General features: G+C 45.0%; 1 pseudogene; it reads right to left on the bottom strand.

The window, feature by feature from the left end:
* On the bottom strand, nt 1–26349 carry LOC147582717 (uncharacterized; annotated as a pseudogene).

Raw genomic sequence — 26349 nt, 5'->3', positions numbered from 1 at the left:
CTAGAAACTGTCCACCGATTTGCAAAGATTGAACATGTTACAAATGTTCACCTGCCTTTGTAAATCTCTGGAGCATCTTTCCCCCAGGTGAACTGGTTGTGGCCCTGGGAGAAGGAAAGGACAGTCCCTTTTGGCAGAGGTATGACTTCTGGCTTTTGCAGTTCTCTGACTTAAAATGGGCAGAACAAAAACCTGAAACCAAGTTACAATGTATAGCACACCAATGTGAGTGAAGGATCTTGCACATGGGTTTTATCAGAGAATGTACTGTAATAATTTCCCATTAGTGGCTGTTCTCCTGGCCTCCAGTCCATTCTATACCTCAGTGGTCTGGTTAATTCTCCCAAAGCACAGTTCCAGCAAGGGCCCTCTCCAGCTCAAGAGACAAGTCCAAACCCCTCAGCTTGGTATCTGAGGCCCTCCGTGGTATGCCTCTATTTCTACTTCCAGCTCCTGCCAATCTTACGGCAAACTTTACCCTACTCACTGCTCCCTGTTCATGCCTCACCTTTCCCCACAACATCGGACTGTGGCAGCTGTGCCCAGTTCTAAATTCCTTTCATCGGGTAATAATCACTCCCCACCCCACCCCCCACCCCCCGCCCACCTTCCTTTGGAGAATTCTGCTTTTCCCCTCATTCATAGAACCCTGTATCCTCCAATAGAATCTATCTACCTGGCCACATGGATTAATTCCAGGCTAGGTATGTGACCAAAACTGAGCCCCCAAACAATCTTCTCTGGGATTCTTTTGCTGTGGATAGCAGGCAGGCTGTCTCACTCTCCTCTGATCTGTCATAACTCTTATCTGAACTCTTCTGGGCTGCCTAGCACTTTCTAGCTTGTACTATGGTTATTCTTATATTCTCTGCAAGATTGCCTCAGCCCCGCTTTCTCCAAGTACTCCACTTCTTTTCAAGTGCTCAATTTTAACAGGCATTCCCTGACTACCTCTCCTATGCAGACATAGTTCTATGCTCTGGGGATATAGAGCTGGATAAGACATCGTCCCTTATTGAGTGGACGGATGAATGAAAAACATCCTTGAGCCTCACCTAGTTTATCACAGGGGATTTGGGCAACAGAAAATAGTAAATATAAAGACAAAAGTCATTAGCCTGGCATTCAAGACCTTCTCAATCCAGTTCTAATGTTGTGCCCCTGCTACCCACACACTCTTAGCTCCAGCCAGACTGAACTGTTTGTTGTCCGGAGATGTCCCCATGTGTGTGTGTTGGCCCAGGCTGTGGTCTTCTCTCATGGTCTCTTCCTGTTTTTCTCTTCCATTCATATCTTCCCTTTCCCCATCTCACATCAGCCTCCTTTCTCTCTCTCTCTTTTATCTCTTTCCTTTCTACTCCCCCTCTTTCACCATCTCTCCCTTCCCTTTTTCTTCCACTCAGCAATTGCTGAGCTCTCTTCTGATACTTCCCTCCATCCCACTCTTACCTTTTCTTTTTTTTTTTTTTTAGTAGGCTTCACACTCAGCGTGGCGTGCAACATGGGCTTGAACTCACGAATCTGAAATCAAGACCAGAGCTGAGATCAAGAATTGGACACTCAATCAACTGAGCCACTCAGGTACCCCCTACTCTTACCTCTTAATTCTCCTCTCCCTTTTGTTTCCTGACCCCCTTCCTGCTCTGTGCACAGTCCCCTCCTCTGGGGATAAGATGGAATAAGACAAATTTAAATCAAACAGTTTCTAGATCTCATTACAAGAAGGCCTCAAAGTCAGGTGGAAAGGAGAGAGGGGAAACAGGGTGGAGGGGTTCCTGGAGGCAGAGAAAAGGCTGCCTAGCGACTGCTGGTGAATCAATGGAGAGCATTGTGTCAGTTACCCACCTCCAACCCACCCCCAGATCTTCCCTTTCCTCCCTGTGATTACAGAATTATGAAAAGTCAGAACTACAAAAACTCTTGACATCCATCTACTCTGCCTCCATAATTTTGCAGCTGGGAAAATGAGGCACAGCTAGGGAAACAGAGGCACAGAAAAGGGAAGCACTAACCAATTTCATCCAACAAGTTAGTGGCTCAGCAGGAACTGGAGTCCTAGGCCTTCCCATCCCACACCCCCAGAATGGTGGGGACCCTTTCACACATACTACACTACCTTCCTCCCTGTAGTCACGAGTCCCTCCCACCCAACTCTACCCCACCAGGTTTGGGATTACATCTAAGGATTCCCAATCTCCCCTTCCCACTCTGCCCCCAACCAGAGACCCCTAAAAGACCACATCAGAGGGTCCAGCCCTAATTCTACTAGGAGCATATTTGGCGGTGGCAGGATGTTGAAAGTGTCAATCTGGCCTGTAGTGTGACCAGTCTCCTCTTTGGGGAGCTCCATTATAAGCAGCCTCTAGTGAGTTAAGAGATGTTCCCTTAGACAAGACCCTTTCTCACCCTCCCAGCCTAGCTGGCCTCCTAGAGACTCTACCTCACTCTGCCAGCTGCCAGCCATGGATTTCAAACAGAGGCCACCCAGACACAGGATGGTCCATGGCTGCCAGTGGAGGTGGCTGGAGGTGGGGGGATGGGGAGGGTGTGTTCCAGAGGCTCCACTTTCAGTCCTGCTCCTCTGCTCCACAAAGGGCCACTGTCTGAGCACAGAGGGACCCTGGAGGGAAGGCCTCCCAAGGTGCTCGGCAACAGGGCCGTGTTTCATCATGCTGGGCCTCTAGGCCAAGTAAACATCAGGGTAGAAACAGGCCTAGCAGTTCATTCCTGCAGACAGGATTCTGGTTTCATGAGGGCTCAGTGGTGTCCTCACCCAGTGCTTCCCTGAGACAATGAGGGTCAAGGTCATTTGCCCAATTTTCTCCAGAAATGGAGAGTCAGGATGAGAAACTGGCTCTATCCTAGTCCACTTCCCATTGCTCAAGGAGCATCCTATTCCCCCTCTTAAGAAGCCCAAGTTTGGGGCGCCTGGGTGGCTCAGTCAGTTAAATGTCCATTTTCGGCTCGGGTCATGATTTCAAGGTTTGTGGGTTCAAGCCCCACATCAGGCTCTGTGCTGACAGCTCAGAGCCTGGAGCCTGCTTTGGATTCTGTGTCTCCCTCTGTCTCCATCCCTCTCCCATTCACACTTGGTCTCTTTCTCTCTCTCTCTCTCTCTCTCTCTCTCTCTCTCTCCCTCTCTCAAAAATAAATATACATTAAATTTTTTTTAATAAAAAAAAAAAAGAAGCACAAGTTTTACAAGAAATTTTTAAATTAGTCCAGGAGAAGGTGAGAGCTCTTTGAGCTTGGGTAATCAGGGAAGACTTCCTAAAGGAAGTGCAATTTAGGTGGGATTCTGCCTTCATGCGTAGGTAGGATCTCCACAAACAGGAAGGAGAAATGCATTTCAGGCAGGCAGCACAGCACTGACAAGTTGTGGTGTCTGGAAATCAGGAGCATTTGGGGTCTATGAAGAGACCTATCCAGCAAAGGGAGAGAATTCACATAGGAGAAGGTGGGAAATAAAGTCGGAAAGTTTGGTTGAAAGTTAAACCACAATGAATCTTAACAGCCAGGTGAGGAGTCATGGAAGTTTCTGAGCAGAGCAGGGATGGGGTGAAAGCAGAGTATCAGAAAGCTTAGGCTTATGGTATTATTAAAGAGTCCCTACATCGAGCTCCAGTCCTCTAGATGACCTTGGGCTGGTTATGGCCTCTCTCTGGGCCTTGGTTTCCTCATCTTAAAATAAAAGGGTTACACCAGAGAATCCTGAAGACGCTTTGCATCTCTAAATGCAAAGATTCCCTGACAGGGAGACAGGGGCTACATACAATTAAAGGAGAGGGGAGGGGAGGGGAGGGGAGGGGAGGGGAGGGGAGGGGAGGGGAGGGGAGGGGAGGGGAGGGGAGGGGAGGGGAGGGGAGGGGAGGGGAGGGGAGGGGAGGGGAGGGGAGGGGAGAGGAGGGGAGAGGAGAGGAGAGGAGAGGAGAGGAGAGGAGAGGAGAGGAGAGGAGAGGAGAGAGGAGAGGCTGTGGCCACATGCCAGCTATCTCTGGGCTGCATTTCCGCAATGAATCATCTGCACAGAGCTGTGGAATGGCCATCATCACTACCGCCGCTGCCAGGCACTATGCTGAGTACACCCCACTCTTTTTTAAACTTCATTTTTGTGAATAGGACGTGCATATACATACTGCAAATTTTAAGTCATAAAAAGATACATGCATAGTAAAAATAAATTTCCCTCCTTCCCCTATTTTCAGCCATCCATCTCTTTTCCCACTGTCACCAGTTTCCTGAGTCTTCTTTCAGAAATAATCTATACATAGATAAAGATTCTGTGAAGATTCTTTTTTTTTACACAGATGGGAGCATACTGGACATACTTCTGTACCTTGTTTTTTTTAACTTGGAAATTCTGAAGATCTTTTCATACGAGTATATCAAGAGCTGCCTCATTCTTTGTATGGCAGATCATGATTTACTAAATTAGCCCCCTATGGATATGTGTTTCTTTTCTATTCTAAACAATGCATCAGTGAATATCCTGAATATACATTATGTGCTAAGCTCTTTATATGACTTTATACTCACAACAATAATTTAAAGCCATTATAATTATATTGATCATGCAAATGAGAAAAGCGAGGCACAGAAAGATTCATTGACTTGCTCAAAATCACACAGCTCTTATGCAGGAGAATTGAGATTCCAACATGGTCAGTTTGACACCAGAGCCAATAAGCTCAATTGTCCCATTAGTGCTTCTCAAACTTTATCACACATTACCATCACCTGGGGGTTTGCTAAAACATAGATCACAGATCACTGTACCTCACCATGAGAGTTTCTGATTCAGTTCATCTATGGTGGGACCCAGGAATTTGCATTTCTAACAAGTTCCAGGGGGATCACTCTTTAAGAACCACCACACTATACCAGCTCTCTCACCTTCAGCTGTTCAGGTTGTCCAAAAAGAAAGCAGTTGGAACCCAGCACTTGGCCTTGACAGGACCAGAGTTGAGAGGCATAAATCTAAGTTCCATGAGAGGAGGGTGAGAGCCCAGCACAATGTCTGGCACTCACTTGTACCCAATAAATACTTGTCGAATGAACGAGTAAATAAATGACGTACAAATGCTCCATGCCACTTGTTGCAGCCCCTGCCTGGGGAAGCCCCACTGCCCACACTGGCTGAGAGCCAACTTCATGTTGTGAGAGTCTGCAAGGAACTGAATGTCCTCCCCAAATTCATATATTGGGGTCAATGAAGAGACCTATCCAGCAAGGGTAGAGAATTCACATAGGAGAAGGTGGGAAATAAAGTCAGGAAGTTTGGTTGAAAGCTAAACCACAATGAGTCTTAACAGCCAGGTTGAGAAGTCATGACATTTTCTGAGCAGAGCAGGGATGGGGTGAAAGCAGAATATCAGAAAGCTTAGGCCTATGGTATTATGAAAGAGTCCCTACACAGAGCCCCAGTCCTCTAGATGACCTAACTAGCAAGGTGACAGTATTTGGAGGTGGAGCCTTTGGGAGGTAATTAGGTTTGAAGGACGTTATGAGGGTGGAGCCCCCCATGATAGGATTGGTGTCCTTATAAGAAGAGAATTCAGGGGCGCCTGGGTGGCGCAGTCGGTTAAGCGTCCGACTTCAGCCAGGTCATATCTCGCGGTCCGTGAGTTCGAGCCCCGCGTCAGGCTCTGGGCTGATGGCTCAGAGCCTGGAGCCTGTTTCCGATTCTGTGTCTCCCTCTCTCTCTGCCCCTCCCCCGTTCATGCTCTGTCTCTCTCTGTCCCAAAAATAAATAAACGTTGAAAAAAAAAATTTTTTTAAAAAAAAAGAAGAGAATTCACATAGAAGAGACCATAGCTCTCTTTTTCTCTACTATGTGATGACAATGCAAAAAGACAGCTGTCTGCAGGCCAGGAAAAGGGCCTCACCAGGAGCAAAGTCAGCCTGTACTTGATCTTGGACTTTCCAGCTTCCAAAACTTTGAGAAATAAGTTTTTTAACCCCCAGTCTATGGCATTTTGCTATAGCAGCCCAAGCTGACTAAGACAGAGCCCTTGGGAATGGCGCCGTTTATTTCCTCCCATTCCTCATTTTGCTTATAATGAAATCAATGAGGCAGCCAGGCCTTTGTTATTAATGGAAAGGCAGCATCTTAGAATGCTAGAGCTCCATCAAGATAAGCTAGCCCAATGCTCTCATTTATTATTATTAATAACAATAACTATAAATCATAGCACACCCATGCAATTAACATGCTTACTTTTTTAAAAAAATATATCACTCCCTCTAATCTAATCCCCTATGTTTCCTTCCCCTTTATTCTGGTACACAGCCTCTCTTTCCATCCCATGTGGTTGATGTGGCTGGTCCATACACACACACACACACACACACACACACACAAACTATGAGAAAGATTTAAAGTCAGGAGGAAGTCTAAGGTCTGCGAGAGGCCCCTTCTGCAGAGCAGTGAAGCACGGACAGAGATACCTCACAAACACAGACAAAGTTTTCAGGGTCACGTGTTGTTGCCCGGAGACACCCAAACACCAGAAGGACTCCTCAAGGTGCTGACTCTGTTACAGAATTAGATGCCTGAGCTCAGGGGCCTTGAGGACCCCCATAGTTTCTTCCACCTTCCTCTCTACCTGGCCTTGAGTCCTGTTTCTGCTGCCTGGCTCCCCCACCGGGCCTCTGTCCTGGGATCCAACGCCCCAGCAGTGCCCCTGCTTTAGACCTTCCCACCCATCCCCAAAGCCCAGACTTGTGGCTGAAAATGTCTAGGTCCCAGGCCCCTTGACAAGCAACACATCCGAAGCCACTGATTGGACAGCTGGAGTGAAGGTGGCCATTAGGGACAGCATCTCAGGGGCCAAGGCAGTCAGAGTGGGCTGGTCAGTTGCACAGCGGGCAGGCCGTGTAACTCAACTCCTGTTGAATGCCAAGGAGGTCAGCCAGCCCGGCAGCGGGCAGGTGGAGTCAGACACAGCCGCTCTCAGTCAAGCCAAGTCAGACAGACGGACAGGGAGGGACAGTCTGGCAGACTCCGTCACCCAGAGCCCCAGCCCCTGAGGCACAGACGGTCAGCCAGAGCCAGCCAGCCAGCCATGCAAACTCAGCCGCACAGCCTGACAGATGCGGTCAGCCCACACATCAGGCGGACTGAACCAACCTTCCCGGTGTCCAGCCAGGCGGGCTCTGCCACACACAAGGCTGTAGTGAGGCCCCACGCGGTCAGGGTGGTCAGCGAGTCTCCTGCAGCCAGCCAGGGAAGGGGCCCCCGCAGGAGCGTCAGGCCCAGGCCTAGTCACACTCGGCCGGCCGCTCTCAGGAGGCTTAGCAGAGATGTGGTCAAACCACCGGGCAGACAGATCAGTCGGAAAGCGGGTCAGTCAGACATAGAGGGCCTCGGTCAGTCAGATACAGCTTGTCGAGCACAGATGGGGGCTGGGCAGCCAGACGCAGTTAGATGGACTCAGTGAGACACGCCCTGTCGGGCCCGGATGCCATCAGCCAGGTAGGGGCAGTCAGTCAGTCAGCTGTGGTCGGGCGGACAGATCACACGGCCTCGGTCCGTCAGGCACCCACGGAATCTGCGTTCAGTCAGACACAGCCAGACAGACGGATTATCAGGCAGTGATGGCGTCTGTGGTTAGTGTGACACAGTCGGTCAGTCCAATGCGGCTTGTCAGGCTGTTGGAATCAACCAGGACGCCACAACTGCCGCGGAATCACCGGACCCGAAGCCCCGAGCCCTGTTCAGGGTGGGGGCGGGGCCTCGTTCCCGGCCGGGCCGTGGACCCGCCCCTCCTCCACCTCTCAGCCTCCAGGCGTTGCCATGGCAGCCGCGGACCAGCTGCGGCTCTCTGCCCCAGCCCCCGGAGCCCCTGTGCCCCTGAGGTGGAGCTACCAGGCCGGTTGGGGGCAGCGAGTGCGTTTGGTGACCAGGGTAAGCAGGCTGTGGCGGAACCAGGTGGGGGAACCAGGATAGAAACCCAGGCAGTCTTAGCTCCTAGACCCTCAACACATCCTCTGGCCCCCTCTGTGTGATCTCGCATGGCAGAGCATGAGTTCCCTTCAGCAGGCCCCCCTGGTCCGCTACAGGACACCCAACCCTATGCTGGGCCCTGCAGCATGAAGGTCCTGCTTGAGTCTCTGCTTCAAGGACTCAGAATAAGGAGCTATCAAAACCAGGAACCTGGCCAAACCAGGGGACAAACTCTGAGTCTGTCTCATCCAGTCCGGAGAAGAGAAAGCCTTTTAGTCAGAGAAGTCCAGACCAAGGGGCTGTGAGCATCGCTTCAAAGCTTCAAGTCCATAGATTTTATCAAATTCCAGCAGCGTGGGCCAGGAGTTAGAAACACATCATGGGTCATAAATTCAAATGCATACCAGGGCTAGAAAGGTAATGAAAGTCATGAAAACAAGTCAAGTGAACAAGTTGGCAAATCAGCCCCATCTAAAAGGGGCACTGCCTCTTGGCTCCTGCCCTTTGTGTTCTCAGACACCTGCTGTCTCTAGTCTTCTAGTTGGGTGCCATTGGCTAAGTCATTTAACATCAAGTCTCAGTTTCTCCATCTGTATAACAGGAAGGAAATTTTGGCTTTATTTCACAGGGTGAAATTTTGTGGAGATCAAACACATTGTATGTAGAAAGTATTTTGTGAGCTGTAACATTATAAGGTGGAGGGAGAACAAACAGGAGGTTGACTGAACATCTAAGGTACATCTGCTCCATGATCTATGAATTCTGACAGCATTCCTCTGACGCAGGGCTTAGCATCCCTCTTGTACAGGAGATGAGAATGCCCTTCAAGGAGTGTGCTGACTTACCCGAGGTCACAAGCTTGTACATGATGGAGCCAGATTTAGAATTTAGGTCTCTCTGACTTCTGAGACCAGTCTCTTGCACCAATTTGACAAAGTGTGGCTTGGGTCCCAAGCCAACCATCACTAAGATGATTTCAGGTGGATCCCAGATGAACATTTTAAAAATAATTATATAGTTTGTTATTTTACATTTTTGAGGAGGCTTATTGATACTACAGAAGTTCTAAATTTCACACAGCCAGGCTGTAGTAGGCTGAATAATGGCCACCCAAAGATATAGGGACCTAATCCCTAGAACCTATAGATGTTACCTTATTTGGGAAAAGGATCTTTGCAGATGTGATTAAGGATGTTGAGATGAGGAGGTCATCCAAGATTATCCTAGTGGGTACTAGATACCATCACAAATAGCAGAAGGAGATTAGACAGACACACAGAGAACATGACAAGCCAGTGCAACTGTGGAGGCAGAGACTGAAGTGATACAGCCACCAGAAGGTAGAAGAGCCTATGGAGGGAGCATGGCCCTCTCAACGCCTTAATTTTAGCCCAGTAAGACTAATGTTGAACTTCTGGCCTCTAGAATGATGAGAGAATACATTTCTATTGTTTTAAGCTACTTGCTTGGTGAAATTAGTTCTAGCAGACACAGGAAAAAAAAAATACACAGACCTGCATGACTTAAAATTCATGCTCCAAACTAGTTCACCCATCTCTTTTGTTAAAGAAACTTATTATTTTAAACAAACCTTTATATTTACAGAAAATAAATGTAAATCTTTGATTTACAGACTACAGAGATTTCCCAGAGCACAGAGTTTCCATATACCCCTCCCTCAGTCTCCCATATTGTTAACATCTTAAATGACTGTGGTGCATTTGTCACAGCTAAGAAACCAACCTTGGTACCTTCCTATTAACTAAACTCTACACTTTCCTTGGATGTCACTAGCTTTTCCACTAACATCCATGTTTGTTCCAGGGTCCCATCCAAGATATTACATTTAGTCGATATGTCTTCTGGGTCTTCTCTGACCTAGAACAGTTTCTCAGACTTTCCTTCTTTTTGATGACCTTGTCAGTTTTGTCAGAGGAGTACTGGTGAGGTGTTTTATAGAGTACCCCTCAATTTGGACTTCTCTGATTCACCTGGGGTTATAGGTTTTGGTGAAGGATACCACCGAGGTAATGTACTTCTCGTGACATGTCAGGGGTACATGCTGTCAACATGACTTGATCACCTTTAGTACCTGGCCAAGGTAGTGTTTAGCAAATTTCTCCCTTGTGAAGTTACTTGGTTTTCCTCTCTTTCTACTCTTTGGGAGCAAGTCACTAAGTGCAGCCCACACTCAAGGGAGGAATTAAAGTCCACAGCCTGGAAGGGATAAATTATTTGGAATTCTTCTATAAGGAAGATTTATCTATTCTCCCCAATTTATTTATTTATTCAGTCATTTATTTACATCAGTATGGACTCGTGGATATTTAGTTTATATTTTGGGCTATAATCCAGTACTATGTTATTTCTTTTCTTCCTCAAATTGTTCTAGCTTTGGCCATTGGGGGTTCTTTCAGGTTGTCTCTTGAGTCTCTTTGAAACTAATTGTCTTGCATCTTGGCTGTACCGAGATGATTTCAAGTGGAACCCAGATGAACATTTTTTGAAGAGTTGTATGTTTACATTATCAGACTTTGGAAAACATATAACCAGCATGTCAAATTGGTGATTTCACAAATAGCACTGAGGACAAGGCTAATGTAGTGATGATTGTATTAAGTGCGTCAATTCACAGAGAGGTATTAAGTCAAAACTGGTATTGATGGTACAGGGGTATGGAGGAAGTTGTTAAGTTGATTAGGGAATGACTCAAGTTCGAGAACTCTGTACTAGGGCAGAAGCAAACCTCAAATGCAAGCAAAGGATGGTAACTATGAGGATTATGAGCAGCCTCTCTGGGACACACCTACACACAATCCATTTCCTGGGGCCCTGCGGCCAACCCGACCTTCAGTGCAGATGTGTGCTGATGTTGATAATGGTGGAACTGTGCATGCCCAGGCCCGGGAGGGATGGGTGCTGCACTGTGTTTGTTTCCTGAGCGAGTTGTGTGGGTGGCTTGCTGCTCAGCACCATTCCCCGCTAATGAGCTTGGAGCCTTTGGCCTAACAAACATGTTCCGTGTCACAGGCCTGACATGTGATGTTTCCCAAGGAGAAGTGCCAGGAAGGCTCATTATTTTTACTTTTTCTCCTTGTCTCATCCTTGATTTGAGAAAGGTAGAAGACATGATGGAGTCAGCGGTCAGAATGCGGTCTAGCTCAGAGTCTTGTCTGGGGTCTCCGGGCCAGTCCCCCGGCCCCACCGAGGATGCTCAGAATGAAATTGGAGCATTTGGCTTGCCCCACTCTGCATAATCCTGAGTCCTGACCCATGTCCTGAATCTGCCACCTGGCTGAGCAGTGAAAACCTAGAAACTCTGGTCTGATCTGAAATAGGAAGCCCTTCAAAAAAGAAGTCTTTTCATTTCCCACCTTCTAGTCTAAACTGTGGGTGGCTGTAGGCTGGTGTGTGCTCAGGCCTCTAAATCCTCTATAGTGCCTTCCCAGGGAGCTCTAAAGTCAGATGAAGTGGGTTAGAATCCTAATTCTTCCTGATAACAGACAAGTGGCATAGCCTCTCATCTATAAAAGGAAGATCGTAATAGTACCCCTATGTCACAGACTTAATTAATGCAAATTAAATGAGACAATGTATGTAAAGTGCTTTAGCACAGTGCCTGGCCCAGAGTAAGTGCTCAATTAACGTGTTCATTTGTTTAACAATTATTAATGTCTACTGTATGCCAGGCACTGTACTGGGTGCCAGGGACATCAGGGAAAACAAGAAACTAGAAAATAAATAAGGTGAAGTATATAAAGCCAAGTCCTTTGTACAGTACTTGCACATAAGAAGTACAGAGAAATGTTCATAATTATTATTTTTTTTAAATAGGCTTCACCCAGCGCAGAGTCCAATGTGGGACTTGAACTCACAACTCTGAGATAAAGAGTTGGATGCTTAACTGACTGAGCCACCCAGGCACCCCAAAATGTTCATTATTAATCATAAAATAATGATATATTATGATGAATGAGTAAAGGAAATAAGCAGGGTAATGTAACAATAACTGAAAGAAAGCCCCTGAGACAGGTAGGTCAGGAAAGGTCCTCTAAAGAAATGATATTGGAACTGAGACTTATGAGATGAACAGATACTCAGTCTTTCCAAGAGTCAGCTGCAGACCCTTCCAGTTAGCAGGAACAGCTTGTATAAAGACCCTGAGCTTGAGAAGAGCTTGGAGAGTAGAAGGAAAAGCAAGGAGGCCAGTGTGGATAGGGCATAATGACAGGGCAGTAGGCTATGCTCAGAAGTTAGGATTTTATTCAGTGTGATGAAAAGCCACTGACAGCTTAAACAAGACAGTAACAAAATCTGATTTCTGATTAAAAGTTAACTCTGGCTTCTGTAGAGAGAATAGATGAAAGGGGAAGAGTAGGAGAAACAGTCAGAACAACAATTAAGAGGCTGTGAGAGTCATCCAGACCAGAGATGCTGCTGCTTTGAACTAGGTTATATATCAGCAGTGTCCTGTGACTTCCTGGGATGATGGAAATGTTCTACATCTATGCTCATACGGTAGCCACTAACAACCTATGGCTCTTGGAATGTAGCTAGTGCAGCTGAGGAACTGAACTTTTAATTTCATGTTATTTTAATTAAAATGTACATAGCCTTGTGCAGCTGGTGGCTACATATTGGATAGTACAGGAAATGAACAGTATGTTAAATATATTTAGGAGCAAGAAAGGACTTGTGATGGTTGGGGGATGGAGAGTGAAAGAAAGAGTTGAATTAAGGAAGATGCCCTACAGTACTATTTGGGAACTGGGTGGAACTACCATTTACTGATTTGGAGAAGAGAAGGCTCTGGGGAGATGTCAAGAGTTTTGTTTTGCACAAGAGGAATTTGTTGGAACTACTGTTGGAACATTCAAGAAGAGATATCAAGTAGAAAGCGGGATGTACAAATGTTTGTCGTCGTCGTTATCATCATCATCATCATCATCTTTAGGTTCCAGGGATACTAGCCTGTTGGCTACTTAGGAGGTAGGGAGCTCAGAAAGAGGGCTAGGAACTCTACACTGAGAATTTCCTTCACCTTGTCTTGGTCAATGTGTCAACCATCCACCTAGCCAGACTTCCCTAGAGTTTGAAACCCCTATGTGATCTCTAGCTCCTCCTCCTCCTCCCTCTTCTCTCCAGATATTGAGCCCAGTGGCTTCTTTCTTTCTCTCATGCAGCCTCATATCTTTAAAGACATCTATATACTGATAACTCCCAAATGCATATGTCCAGCCCAGACTCTCCCCTAAATGCCAGACTCCTAAATCCAACTTTCCACCTGACATCTCCACTTGAATGTCAAACAGGCATCTCAAATTTGCCATGTCTAAATGTGAATTCCTGAAATTCTCCCCAAAACTTGCTCCTCCTATGGCCTCTCCCATCACAACTAATGGCAATTCCTTCCTTCATTTGCTCAGGCCAAAAGTTTTGGAGTCTTCCTTAATTCCTCTCTTTCATACTTCTTATCTGGTCTATCAGCAAATCCTGCAGGTTCGATTATATTTATCTTAAATTCAACGCTTTTTTTTTTCTTTACCACCTTTGCTGCCATCATCCTGGGACAAGCACTAGCCTATTTCACGTGGTTGACGGCAATAGCCTGCTAGGACTCCCTGCTTCTACCTCTGGCTCCACTTCAGCTCTCCCCCATGCTGCAGTTCAAACCCCCCAATGGCTCCCATTTCATTCAGAAAGAAAGCACCAAATTACTTTTTGCCTCCTTCACAATACATGACTTGGCCTAACCTCTACATTCCTGCCTGCTCACTCTGCTCCAGCATCTTTGCTGTTCCTGGGCCAGGCCCCTATGCTTCAGCTGTAGGGTCCGTGCAATGGCTGCGCACTGACTGTGCACCCCTGCCCCCGCTGCCAGGAAAGATCTTCCCCGTATGACTCATTCCTTCACCTCTCTCAAAAGTCACCTGACCACCACCAAAAACATTCCACACTCACATTTCATATGCCCCTTCTCACCTTTTTATTTCTCCACAGCACTTTCGTTATCTTTTTCACGCATTTTAAGGATTATCTGTTTCCCCTACTAGAATGCACATTTCAAGAGGGCAGACATTTTCGTGGTTTTTTTTCCTTCACTGCAACATTCCCAGTGTTTATGTGACACACAGTAGGTGCTCAATAAATAGATGGCAAATGACTGAAAAATCGTAAAGAGCCTCCTTACCCAACAGTGGGGATATGAGGGAATCGAGAAATACGCATGCTCGCCAGCCCACAGAATTCTGAGGCGGGTAACCGTTACCGTTGCCGAAGGTAAGCCAGGAGGGCGGCCCGACCCCACGTGACACCTTCCTCGCCCTTCCCCACACCGGAACGTTTCAGTCCCGGAACCTCGGTTCGCGGGTCCCGGCGCGAGGGCACTTCCGGTGCCGCTCTTCTCTCGCCAGTGAAGAGAACTGCCAAGTCAGTTCCGGCAGAGAGCGAGGTGAGAAACGCCGCGAGGCCGTCTGTCCCGGGGCCCTCCAGGCCCTCCGGCCTCGGGCCGGCAGGTGAACTGGGGGGCCCAGGGACAGGTCGCTGTCTCTGACCTGCAGAGACCCAGCGCCGTCGCCGCGGCTGTCCACTGGCTGGGCCCAGGCCTTGAAGCAGCCGCGAACCTCTCCCCACCCCCACCGCCAGTTCGGCGCCGATGGCGGCGGCCTCTTGGAGGAGCCCAGACCTCGCCGGCCGCCCACTTTCCTGGCCCAACTCTGCGGGGCCTACGCGAAACACCCGCCCAGCCAGCGGGGACGCGGCGCCTTTGGACGTCGGGCGTGGCGGGGCGAGAAGAATGGAGGCCACTCGGATGCCGCGCGGGAGGGCCGTTGGGGCCTTCGAGGGCCCGAGAAGGCGGGTCTACGTGGACGCGAGCTCTGCCACCCTTGGGTCTCGGAGCCCCACAGATGCGGGCCGTGGGATGACCGCTTCGTCCCAGTTGGACGAAACCTCACCTCCGGACAATGGACAGAGGCCCTAACGGGCCCGGAAGGTGAGCGAAGCCCCAGTCCACGACGGGTGGAACGGTTAACGGGCCCTAAGGCGGTTGGTCTTCGTTCTACCAGACGTTGATATTGGAAGATTGAAATGGGAGAATTCCGCACCGCATTTGACCAATAGGAAGGCCACCCTTTGGGAAGATTTTACTGGCCGTTTATAGAAGGCCTGTGTATATAATATGAAAAAGCTGCTCTCAACTTACCCCCCAACCTTTCAAAAGAAAACTGTTGCTAAGTCTGGGCTTTCTACATGTAAAGAGGTTGCCGACATATGATAAAGTAGAGTTAGAAAATCACATGTCTTGTAAATGCCTATTTGGTTTTTTAAAAATCGTAGACAAGAAATGTCTTTTGGAAATGACTTTTTTGAAATGGAATTGTCAGACCACCTCTAGAAGCGGAATTGTCAGACCACCTCTAGAAGCGACATCAGGAGCGAGCGACATCAGGAGCGAGCGACACACGTCCACGTCTGTTCAGTGGGTAAGAGGACATGAAGTAGAAGACCTTGAGGAAGAAAAGAAGGTTCTGTGCCAGACTGGTCATATTTAGAAGACATTTTCATATTATAACCATTTTTTGTGTGTGTGCTTTTTATTCCTCAGCTACTGTATAGTTAACAATGCTAAGTACTTTTTTGAAATCTCTAGTCTTTCTAGATGTTCTTAAGTGCCTGGTATGTTAAAAATAGAGGTAGTAAAAAGACATTCTGTAAATACCTTTTTGTTAAAATTCATAATGAAATACTGTTTAATTTTGGGGAATGGCCAAACCACCTCATTGAGCAGTAGGCATTGTGTTTGTGCACTGGTTCAGAGGAGGAGAGAGGAGAAGGAAGTACCAAGAGCTCTGCCAGTGTGTTCATTGTGAGGCAAGATTCACCATTGTCCTTTGTGTTCCTGCATTTTGTATTACTTAAGTGTATATAGTGTACATACTGGACAAGTGAGTCCTAATTTTCAGCATCTAGTCTTTCTAGATGTTAAAGAGGTTGCCAGTGTATGACAAAAATAGAGTTAGTAAACTAATACATTTTGTATATTTTGTGTTAAAATTCCTAGAAAGATTGTCTTCTGAAAATTTGAGCATTATAGCCCATTGAGTTGATGGAGGGAGAGAAGAGAAGGGTTTGTCTTTGGCTAGAATGTTCCTATTTTGAAGACACTTTCACGTTATAACTGTTACATGTATGCAGTTTATTCAAGACTGCTATGTATATAGTGGACAAATTAAGTCCTTATTTGAAACATCTAGTCCTGTCTAGATGTTTAGAAGTGCCCAACGTATGTTAAATGTAGAGGTAGTAAAATGTCACTTTGTAAATATCTTTTTGCTAAAATTCATAGGAGATTGTATCGGGAATGGAATTGTTAAACCACTTCTGAGCACTCTTCAGTGGCTGGAGGAAGTGGAAGGGAAAGAATTGCAAAAGGTAATATGCTGGTGTGTTAATACTTGGACATTTTCAGACAAAATCATTTTTTTGTATGTTAACATGCATTTTGTTTTGCTGTGTATATAGTGTATATAATGGACAAATGAGTCCTAGTTTTGCAACTTCTAGTCTCTAAATGTTAAAGAAGTTGCTAGTGTATGACAAAGTAGTAAAATTAGCACATTTTGTACACGTGTTGAAACTCAAAGGAAAGCTTTTCTTCTGTAAATGATTTTTGAATATGAATTTGTTCAACCACCTCTAAGCATTACACATGCCTATACTTGTCCACTGGATTAGTGGTGGAGAGAAGGAAGTGAGGGAGGGAATAGTTTAGGCCAGAATGGTCAGATTTAGAAGATACCTCAGATTATACCCATTGTTAGGTGTGTGCAATTTTAACAGTGCTTTGTACATAGTGAACAACTAAGTCCTTATATGAAATATCTAGTCTTTCTAGATGTTTAGAAATGCTTGATGTACTTAAAAGTAGAAGTAGAGTAATGCTTCTTGTAAATAGCTTTTAAAAACTGATGGGAAATACTATTTTTGGAAATGGAATTGCTAACTCACCTCTCTGAACAGTATGCTTACTTGTTCATTGGTTTGTGGGAGGTGGGAGGGAAGAAATTGCAAAAGATGTTTTGCTAGTGTGTGCTAGGAAATTTCAGCTTATTCATTGCCCTATATGTTATGTGCATTTAACTTGACTGTATATATTGTAAATATACTGGACAAATGGGTCCTAATTTTATAATATCTAGTCTCTAGATATTAAAGAGGTTGCCAATGTATGACAAAAGTAGAGTTAGTAAACTAACACATTTTGTACACTTTGTGTTAAAATTCATTGAAAGGCTGTCTTCTGAAAAGAACTTTTAGAGATGACATTGTAGTCACATCTAAGTGACACATGTGCCTATCTGTACCCACCCAGTGGGTTGGTGGTGGAGAGGAGCTGTGAGAAATAAAGGGTTCTAGACTAGAATGTTCCTACGCAGAAGACACTTTCAGATATAACCCATTGTTACATGTGTGTAGTTTATTCAACACTACTGTGTATATAGTGGACAAACTTAAGTCCTTATTTGAAACATCTAGCCTTTCTAGATGTTTAGAAGTGCACAAAGTATGTTAAAAGTAGAGGTAGAAAAATAACACATTTTGTAGATATCCTTTTGTTAAAATTCATGTGAAATATTGTCTTTTTGAAAATGGAATGATCAAAATGATCAAACCACCTCTCAGCAGTACACATTATATAATAGTTGTGCTGGTTCAGGGAGGAAGAAGAAAGCGCAAAGGGCTGTATACCAGTATGTTTATAGTTAGGCAGGATTAAACCATTGTCCCCTATGTCTGCATTCGCATTGGGTTTTACTTAGCTATGTATGTATATAGTGTATATAAAGGACAAAGGAGTCCTAATTTACAACATCTAGTCTTCCTAGATGTTAAAAGAGGTTGCCAGTGTATGACAAAAGTAGTTAGTAAACAAATACATTGTATACACTTTGTGTTTAAATTAATAGGAAAGACTTCTGAAAACAACTAGAGGAAGTGAAATTGTTAAAATCCCCTCTAAGCATTACAGATGCTTATACTTTCCACTGGGTTGATAAGAGGTGAAAAGAGGAAGGTCTAGGCCAGAATGTTCCTTCAGTCCTACTATGTATGTAGTGGGCAAATTTTGAAACATCTAGTCTTCTAGATGTTTGAAAGTGAACAATATGTTAGAAGTAGAGAATTAAAGTAACAACACCCTTTAAGTTCTGTTAATTTACAGGAATGGTTGTATTTGGGGAATGGAAGTGTTAAACTTGATGTCTTGGAGAGTATTCACTGTGGGGAGTGGGGGGGTGGGGGGAAATGAGAGAAGGGTTCTGTGCCCACGAGTCTTTAAGACAAATTCAGATTGTCTAACCATTATTATGTATGTGCATTTTAGTTAATATTGCTGTGTGTTAAAGGATAAAACAAGTCCTAATGCCCAAAGTGTATTAAAAGTAGAAGTAGTAAAATAATCCCTTTATAAGTGCCCTTTTGTTAGTTTTTAGGAAGGACTGTTCTGGGAGTGTCTGTTAATCTGCCTCTTGGAGCTAGATGTAGTCCTATACTTAGTCATTGAAATGGTGGAGGGAGCAGAGGAGGGGTGAAGGGAAGGGCTTTTTGCTAGTGTCTCCACATCTAGAAGACAGTTTTAGGTTATAAACATAAGTCTATATGTGCGTTTTTATAAAGTACCTGTGTTTGTTGTGGACAAGTTCATTATTTTGTAACATCTAAGCTTTTGGGATGTCCTGAGATGACAGTGTATGATACAATGTACAGCTACTGAATTAGCCAATTTCTAAGTTTTTGTTGTTGTAATTGATAGGAAGGAAGCATCTTGGGCATGGAAGTGTTAGGCTGTCTCTGAGAAATGTATGTCAGGACTTACTCATTAGACTGGCAGCAGAGGGGCAGAAGGAAGTATAGTGGGAGAGATGCATGTGGATGTGTTCATATCTATATTCTAGTGATAACTGTTAATGTGTGTGCATCTCTTTGGCTGTACTATAGGAATACATTAAGTGATTCAGTGGAAACATACCTCCTTGCTAATATTTGAATAGTATAGATTGGATAATGAATTCTTTTAGAAGCATTATACTTTGTGTACTCTGTTACTTTATGTCTCATTTTTAATTGAACATTAAGGGAATGCAGTATTTTAATTGTAGCTCTGCCAATATCTTTATCTAGAGGCCTGTTAACATTTTTGTCGCCAAGAAAGGCAGGATTACATTTTTTTCTTTCAGATGGTGTTGGTGTAGTGTATTCTTGGTTATCAAAATACTCATAGTTTTGGGACTTTGAAATGGTAAAATTCATGGTGTGTAAAAAAAGCATGATACATAACTACGATCTTAATTACATTAAAATGCTTAGTTGTGTAGATACGTGGGACCTAGAAGTCAAACTGTAAACTGCTTGTGATTATGGATGACTTTGTTCTTTGCTTCTTGTGTTATTCAGTTTCCTTTTATGCACATGTTAACTTTAAAAAAATAAAAATTTTTAAAACCTACATGGAGTCTCCATTGCTTGTAAAGTCAGCACACTGCCGGAAGGTATAGTGTTTGCACCTTTCAGGCCTAGGCTCTGAGGTAACTGAAGTTTCATGTCTTATGACAACTTCCTCCATCACTCAGACAGTAGCCCACCTCGGTGCCCTGCTGTTCTTCCAGGTAACCTCACACTTCGGTGGTTCCAACTTTGCTCAAACTGTTTATTCTGCCTGTAGTAAGTACCCTTTCCACATTTTTCACTTAGCAGAATCATTCATTGCCCAACCCAATATTTTTTAACAACTAAGCAATTATTTTATTTTAGAGTGTGTGAGTGGAGGAGAGGGACAGAGGGAGAGAGAAAATCTTAAGCAGGCTTCATGCTCAACGCGGAGCTCGATGCTGGGCTTGATCCCGTGACCCTGGGATCATGACCTGTGCCAATATCAAGAGTCAGACGCTCAACCAACTGAGCCAGCCAATTGAGTTGGGCCCCCAAACTCAATTTTTAATTTATATGCTCAGTCTTTCTACAAGGACCTGACACCCCAGAATTAAAGTGCGAGAACCAAATGTCAGAAGTTAGGCCATTTCCCTTGCAGCCGCTACTTGTGCCTCATATGTGGAACCCACTTGTACCTTCACTATTACATGAAAGTCCACTGGATTGAGCTTACATAATGCCTGACACATGGTGGGGGCTTAGGAAATGACTGCTGAATATAAAGGGGACCAAAGCTCAGCTTTTCAGACTAGCGTGGTCTCACTGCTAATAGGCACTGGTTGAGTAGTCGGGCCTCCCCAGGCCATAGCTGACCAAACCGGACAGTGCTGGTCAGATGTAGCACCACCCCCAAATCAGGCACAGAAAACATTCCTAATGGAATACCCGAAGGAATCTTACTCCCAACTTTGAAGTGGGGCTCAAGAGATGGGTCTCCAAATGTGGGAAGGAGTGTTTCTAGTGTTTCCTTGTTGGTATAACCCAAGTGGGCTTGGAACCAGAAGGAGGCAGGTAGAGGAGACCCTTCCCGTTGCTTTCTCAGGATCAGGCCTGGACCCCATCCTCTGTTGATGTCCCTGTGAGACAGGTGTTAGCTGACTGAGATGGGATTCAGGAAGACACATGTCTCAAATGCCTGGCCTGGCCTGGCCTAGGAGACCCAGGGGCACTTGGACTAATCCAAGTCTGCCAGCCCCAAATCCACCAGAGCTAACGCTAAAAGCTGAGGCTTTCCTCTGCCATTTAATGTGGATTCACCCATAAAGGTTTCCAGACAGGGAAGTCTCATAAAAAGCTGAGACAAGGTTAGGTCGCAGGCAGTCCTGAACCTCCAGGGTGAAGCTACCCTCAGTGGACAGAAAAAGGAAAGTCCAGAGGGGACAAGCCCCACTCACACCTCATAGCTAGCAATATGTATTGCCAGGGGAGGAGCACTACATAGGGAGTCAGAGGCCTCTGTTCTTTTCCAAGCTCTCTCACTAACTGGGGGATACTGGCCAGTTGATCCCATTTAGGTCTCAGTCTCCTCATCTGTAAATGAGGGTTCTGGCTGGTTGAGGAGGTATGCCTCTCCAGATCAATTACTGGGCCTTCCAAAACCATAGATTTATTCAGTGCCAGAGTCAGGGCCATTCTCTACCAAATACTATTCTCTACTAAAAGGAACCAGGGTCCTTCGAGAAATGGCTAATTCCAGGATTACATTGAGGGAAGTACAAGATCATCCTGGAATATCCTATTGTGGCAAAAATAAGTGTTCAGAGAATGTGTCAAAAAGATTGTATCAAAACACAGAATGATATAGTAACAGGTTTTAACACATTGCATAATATAGGAAGCCATGAGTCCAATACTGATATAAATAAATGAGTGAATAAATGAAAAGTATAATAAGGAAGGGGATATTTACATAGTTCCATATGTCCTCACAAAATCCCTATCAAAACAATATGACATAATCAACAGAATGAAAAGGCAATCTGTGGAATGAAGAACATATTTGCAAATCATGTATCTGAAAAGGGGTTAATATCTAGAATATATCAGAAACTCTAACAACAAAAAATCAACCCGATTAAAAAATGGACAAAGGGGGAGCACCTGGGTGGCTCAGTCGGTTGAGCATCCAACTTCAGCTCAGGTCATGATCTCATGGTTCTTGAGATCAAGCCCCACATGAGCTCACTGCTGTCACTGCAGAGCCTGCTTCAGACCCTCTGTCCCCCCATCTCTCTGCCCCTCCCCAGCTCGTGCTCTCTCTCTCTCAAAAATAATTTAAAAAAACATTTTTAAAAATGGACAAAGGACTTGAATAGACATTTTTCCAAAGATGATGTACAAAAGGCACATGAAAAATGCTCAGCTTCATTTATCGTTAGGGAAATGCAAATCAAAACCACAATGAGATATCACCTCACAGCCATTAGGATGGCTATTAACAAAAAACAGTAACAAACATTGACGTGCAGAAATTGGAGCCCTTGTGTACTATTGGTGGAACTGTGAAATGGTGCAGCTGCTATGCAAGACAGGATGACAGTGTCTCAAAAAATCAAAACTAGGACCACCACGTGAGTCCAGCAATCCCACTTCCGGGTATATATCCAAGAACATTGAGAGCAAGATCTTAAAGAGCTATCTGCACAGTCATGTTCATAGCTGCATTATTCACAAAAGTCAAGAGGTGAAAGCAACTCAAATTTCCATGAATAGATGAATGGATAAGTAAAATGTGGAATATGCATGCTATGAATGTTTTTCAGCCTTAAAAGAGAAGGACATCTTATCACAATATGGATGAGCCTTGAGGACATTGTGCTAAGTGAAATAAGGCAGTTGCAAAATGACAAATACTGTACAATTCCACTCATATGGGGTATATCTAAATAGATTCAGAGACAGAAAGTAGAATGGTGGGAAGTGGCAAGAGGAAGTTTAATGGGTATTCAGTTCAAATTTGCAAGATGATATGGATCTGAAGATCTGTTTCACAACAATGTAAATATGTTTAACACTACTGAACTACTCACCTAAAAACAAGATGGTAAATTTTACTTTTTTTTTTACCACAACATACATACATATACAGTATATATGATTTTCGAAATAAAAAGGGAATATGTGTCAAAAGTGATTTTACAGTAGAGACATCATTTCAATCCAATAATCAAAGTTATCACCAGTAATGGGACACACTGAAATCTCACACCACTTGATAGCATCCAATGAAAAGGAGACAGAGCCACTTCTGTGGTTCCTGCCAAAGATGTATAACCTAGATCTAATCATGAGAAAATATAAAACCAACCCAAATCAGAAGACATTCCATAAAGTAACTGGTCTATATAATCTTCCAAAGTGTCTTAATAATCCACTTTCTTCTTGATTCTGAATTTTCTCTTGGGGGTGGGGAGGTTTTAGAAGTTGAAGGATAGGTAGGGCAAGACAATAGTGTATGAAGAACACACACCAGACCCCAACAATTTTACAAATGATAGCAGTGAGGCTCCAGAAAGAGAAGGAGCCTGGCTGAAGGCTACACAGCACACGTCCAGATGCACCACTTTTCCACAGCTATGTCAACAGGGCTAAAGCCCACAGCCTCCAGCAGCCATGAAAAACCCTTGTTCTAGCTTTGATGCTGCTTCCCAACCACCTAGAAACTACTCACCCTCATTGTCAGCTCTGAACCAGTGGTTCCAAATTCTGCAACACAGCATCCCTGTGGTTAAGCCCCTTAAATCCCCAAATAAAAAGGCCTCATGGCAAAACGGCCTCTGGTGGTATCATGGGAGTTGTCAAGTGACCTGTCTCACCCCTGAGACTTTCCACAACTGGAAGGTACAATTTTTCCAGGAGTTGTATAAAAGGAATGAAGAATTTAAAGAATGTTTTTGCTTCCAATCCCAAGATGTGATCTTAAACACTTCCTATAACAAACTCTGGCAATATCTCCTTGTGTTTATTTTTCAAATGGGTTTTTTTCATTTTCCCCCAAACAGTGGAAGCTGTTCATGCTAGGGCTATATTTTTGGCTCAAGTGGCCTGGGTGTGCCTCTCCAAGTATGACTATGCTTATTTACATATGGAAAATCATTCCAGAGGGTGATTATATTCTCTCAGACACAGTTGCAGGGTTGTGTGTACTGAATGGTGAAAACAGGTGGCTCATTTGGGATAGATGAGTAACGATGGTGTGGCAGCACACGCTGCAACTCTGCCTGGAAGGGCACTGGGTGCAGAGAGAGCACATGCATTTCCTGGAACAACGACCTGGTAGCTGAGTGAGGTTTGACAAGGCTTTTGCCAATCTAGGCCTCAGGCTCCTCATCTGTCAAATGAGGATAATGCCAGAAAATGCTTTCAGGACAAGCCATAGCCTCTCTAGAGTGCCTCATGCAGTGCCTGGCACACAGCGGGTGCTCAATACCTGGGCCCAGGCCCTTCTACCTGGTGGCAGGTCACTGTGGGTTTCCTGAACCTTGGATCTGGGCCCAGGTGGGCAGTAAGGACCTCTGTGGCACTGAAAGCAGTTTGTTGCTAACACTATACCAAGGGGTGTCATGTTTGCTCCTTTTGCACGAGCTTCTCTCCCAAATCATAATTTGTCCTCCCCTGCCTGATTCTGATCCCTGTTCCATGTTGCAGAGTGTATGTGAGGCAGCCTTAAGAACCACTGCTCATTCTGAAGCTCACGGCCTAGAAGCTGGGAGGCTCTCACACACTTAGAAGCAGCCACAAGCCTCCCCATACTGCCCCCACTCATTCTTCCAAACAGCACCCTCACCCACAGCACATGTTAGTGCTTTTGTTGACCTGCTCTGCTCTCTCCCTCCAACCTGCCCTTACATGTTGACATTAACCATTTCAGAAGAGTGTAGAGTTTGGGCAGGATGTCAACCAGGATGCCCCCCCCCCCACACACACACATCACTCAGGATGGCCTTTTGCACTGATTATGAAGACTTAGACTTCCAAAGATTCGGTTTCCTATTTCACTCTAAGGGAAAGAGAGTCTCTGGATGGCCAAATTGATCTCGGTCAAAAAGGTGCTAATAACATCTAACATGTATTGATCACTTACTGTGTACCAGGGACTTCACAAGTGTAACCCAAAAATAACTGGAGACCCATTCTCTGCTTGGTTACTGAATTCAAAGAAACAGCAGTACCACATAAAACCATAACTAAGAGCTACACAAATGTTTACTTGGCTTCTTCAAGAAAATACCAAAGGAGAAACATATTCTCAATGCACAGAAAAAGTCTTTGGAAACCTCTTTAGACATTTCTCGTTCTCAAACTCTTCTGTCTGCTAAATGATGGCTTCAGAAAAAGCTCTGCTTTTGCTCTGCTCCCCTCAAGATTTCGCGAAGCCCAGCCCCCATGTTCTCCCTCCAGCACCCTCACTCCAGGGTTGCCCTTCTAGTCCATTTTCTCACCTGCCACTCCCCTGGAAAACATGTTCTACCTCCTATTCTGCAAGTTTTTTTCTCTCACTTCCCAGGAAGCAGGGCCCTGGGGTCTGGGTGAATAAAATCCTACATCTTGCTACACATGTACCACCTCTTTTTTCTTTTTCTTTTTCTTTTTTTTAACCATTTGTCTAGTTCATGCACCACTTCTTTTAATCCTCAACAGCCATTAAATGGCAGAGCTGGGATCTTAACCCAAGGTCATCAGACTCTGTAGTCAGATGCTTAGCAAGATGGCTGTCACAGAATAAGCACTCAATAATAAGTTTCTCACTCCTTCTCTGGTCATGTCATGTCATGTCTGGTCAAGAACCTTCAAGGGCTGTAGGGATCAGCAAACTATGGCCCGCAGGCCATTTATTTTTATAAATAGTTTTATTGGAACACTAAAGAAACTGTATGGCCTAAAAATCTAAAATAGTTATTATTTAGCCCTTTATAGAGCTTGCTGACTCCTAGCCTGGAGAATAAGAGAGGACAGAGACTGCCTCTTAATCTCTTTTGGATCTGCTATATAAACAAAGTATAGTATAGTATACTATATATTTGTATAGTATACAAAGTATAGTATAACAAAGCAAGTATAAACAAAAGTAAATAAACTTCAAATGAATGAATAAGATGTCCATACCTACATCTTGGAGCCACAGCCCTAAATGCAAAGACAGCCCTAAATATAGTCAGACACCCCAATTTACCTGGTCCCCAAACAGTGCCACCTCATCCTTGTAGGTCACAGACAGCCTTTTCAGAAATGCTGCAGGCATCACAGTCTCCTTGACCATCTGAAGCTATCAGAGAAGCCAGAGATGATGAGTCCACTACTTCTCTATTCTTTTACATCCACACCCTCTTCTGAAAGAAAAATTCCATACCCCTTCTTCTTTGCTGTGCAACATGAGAAGTTTTCTTTTAAATACAACAAACAAAATTATAATGTTGAATATGCTTTTCAAACTATACTCACCTCTTGTGAAAATCATTGATCTTGTCCAACTCGCTCACTTTGCCACTAGGGAAACAGGCGCAGGTGAAGGACTCAAGGTGCTCAAAGGGGTCCAGTGACACAGAAACAGAGCCAGGCTCTGTTCTCAGGTGTTCTTCCCAACCTGCTCCTTGCCACATGGAGTAGGTGAGTGTGTGGGGTGGGGAGGGATGGGTGGAAGAGGGCTCCTGTCTCTCCCTGTGGCCCCAGGTCAGGCTCATGTGCTGCCGTGACCTCTACCAGGCCCCCAGTGCTCTCACAGCTAAACTATGGAGCTTCCCAAGGGAGAGAGGTGATTTGACCCAGTGTTACCAACAAAGAGAGTCGGCCCAGGTCACTAACAGGTAGCCACAGGTTTGGGACCCCTCAGAGGGGCCAAGGAGCCCTCTGTAAGTCCGACCTACCACCTTCTTATCTCTGGCTGCCTCTTCTCTCTCAGGCTGCTGGCTCCCCAT

Source organism: Puma concolor, chromosome A3 (genome assembly GCF_028749965.1).
Source record: "Puma concolor isolate L17-30 chromosome A3, mPumCon1.1.hap2, whole genome shotgun sequence".
Classification (NCBI taxonomy): Eukaryota; Metazoa; Chordata; class Mammalia; order Carnivora; family Felidae; genus Puma; species Puma concolor.
The sequence above is the reverse complement of the archived record's forward strand: the minus strand, read 5'-3'. Positions and strand labels throughout refer to the sequence as shown.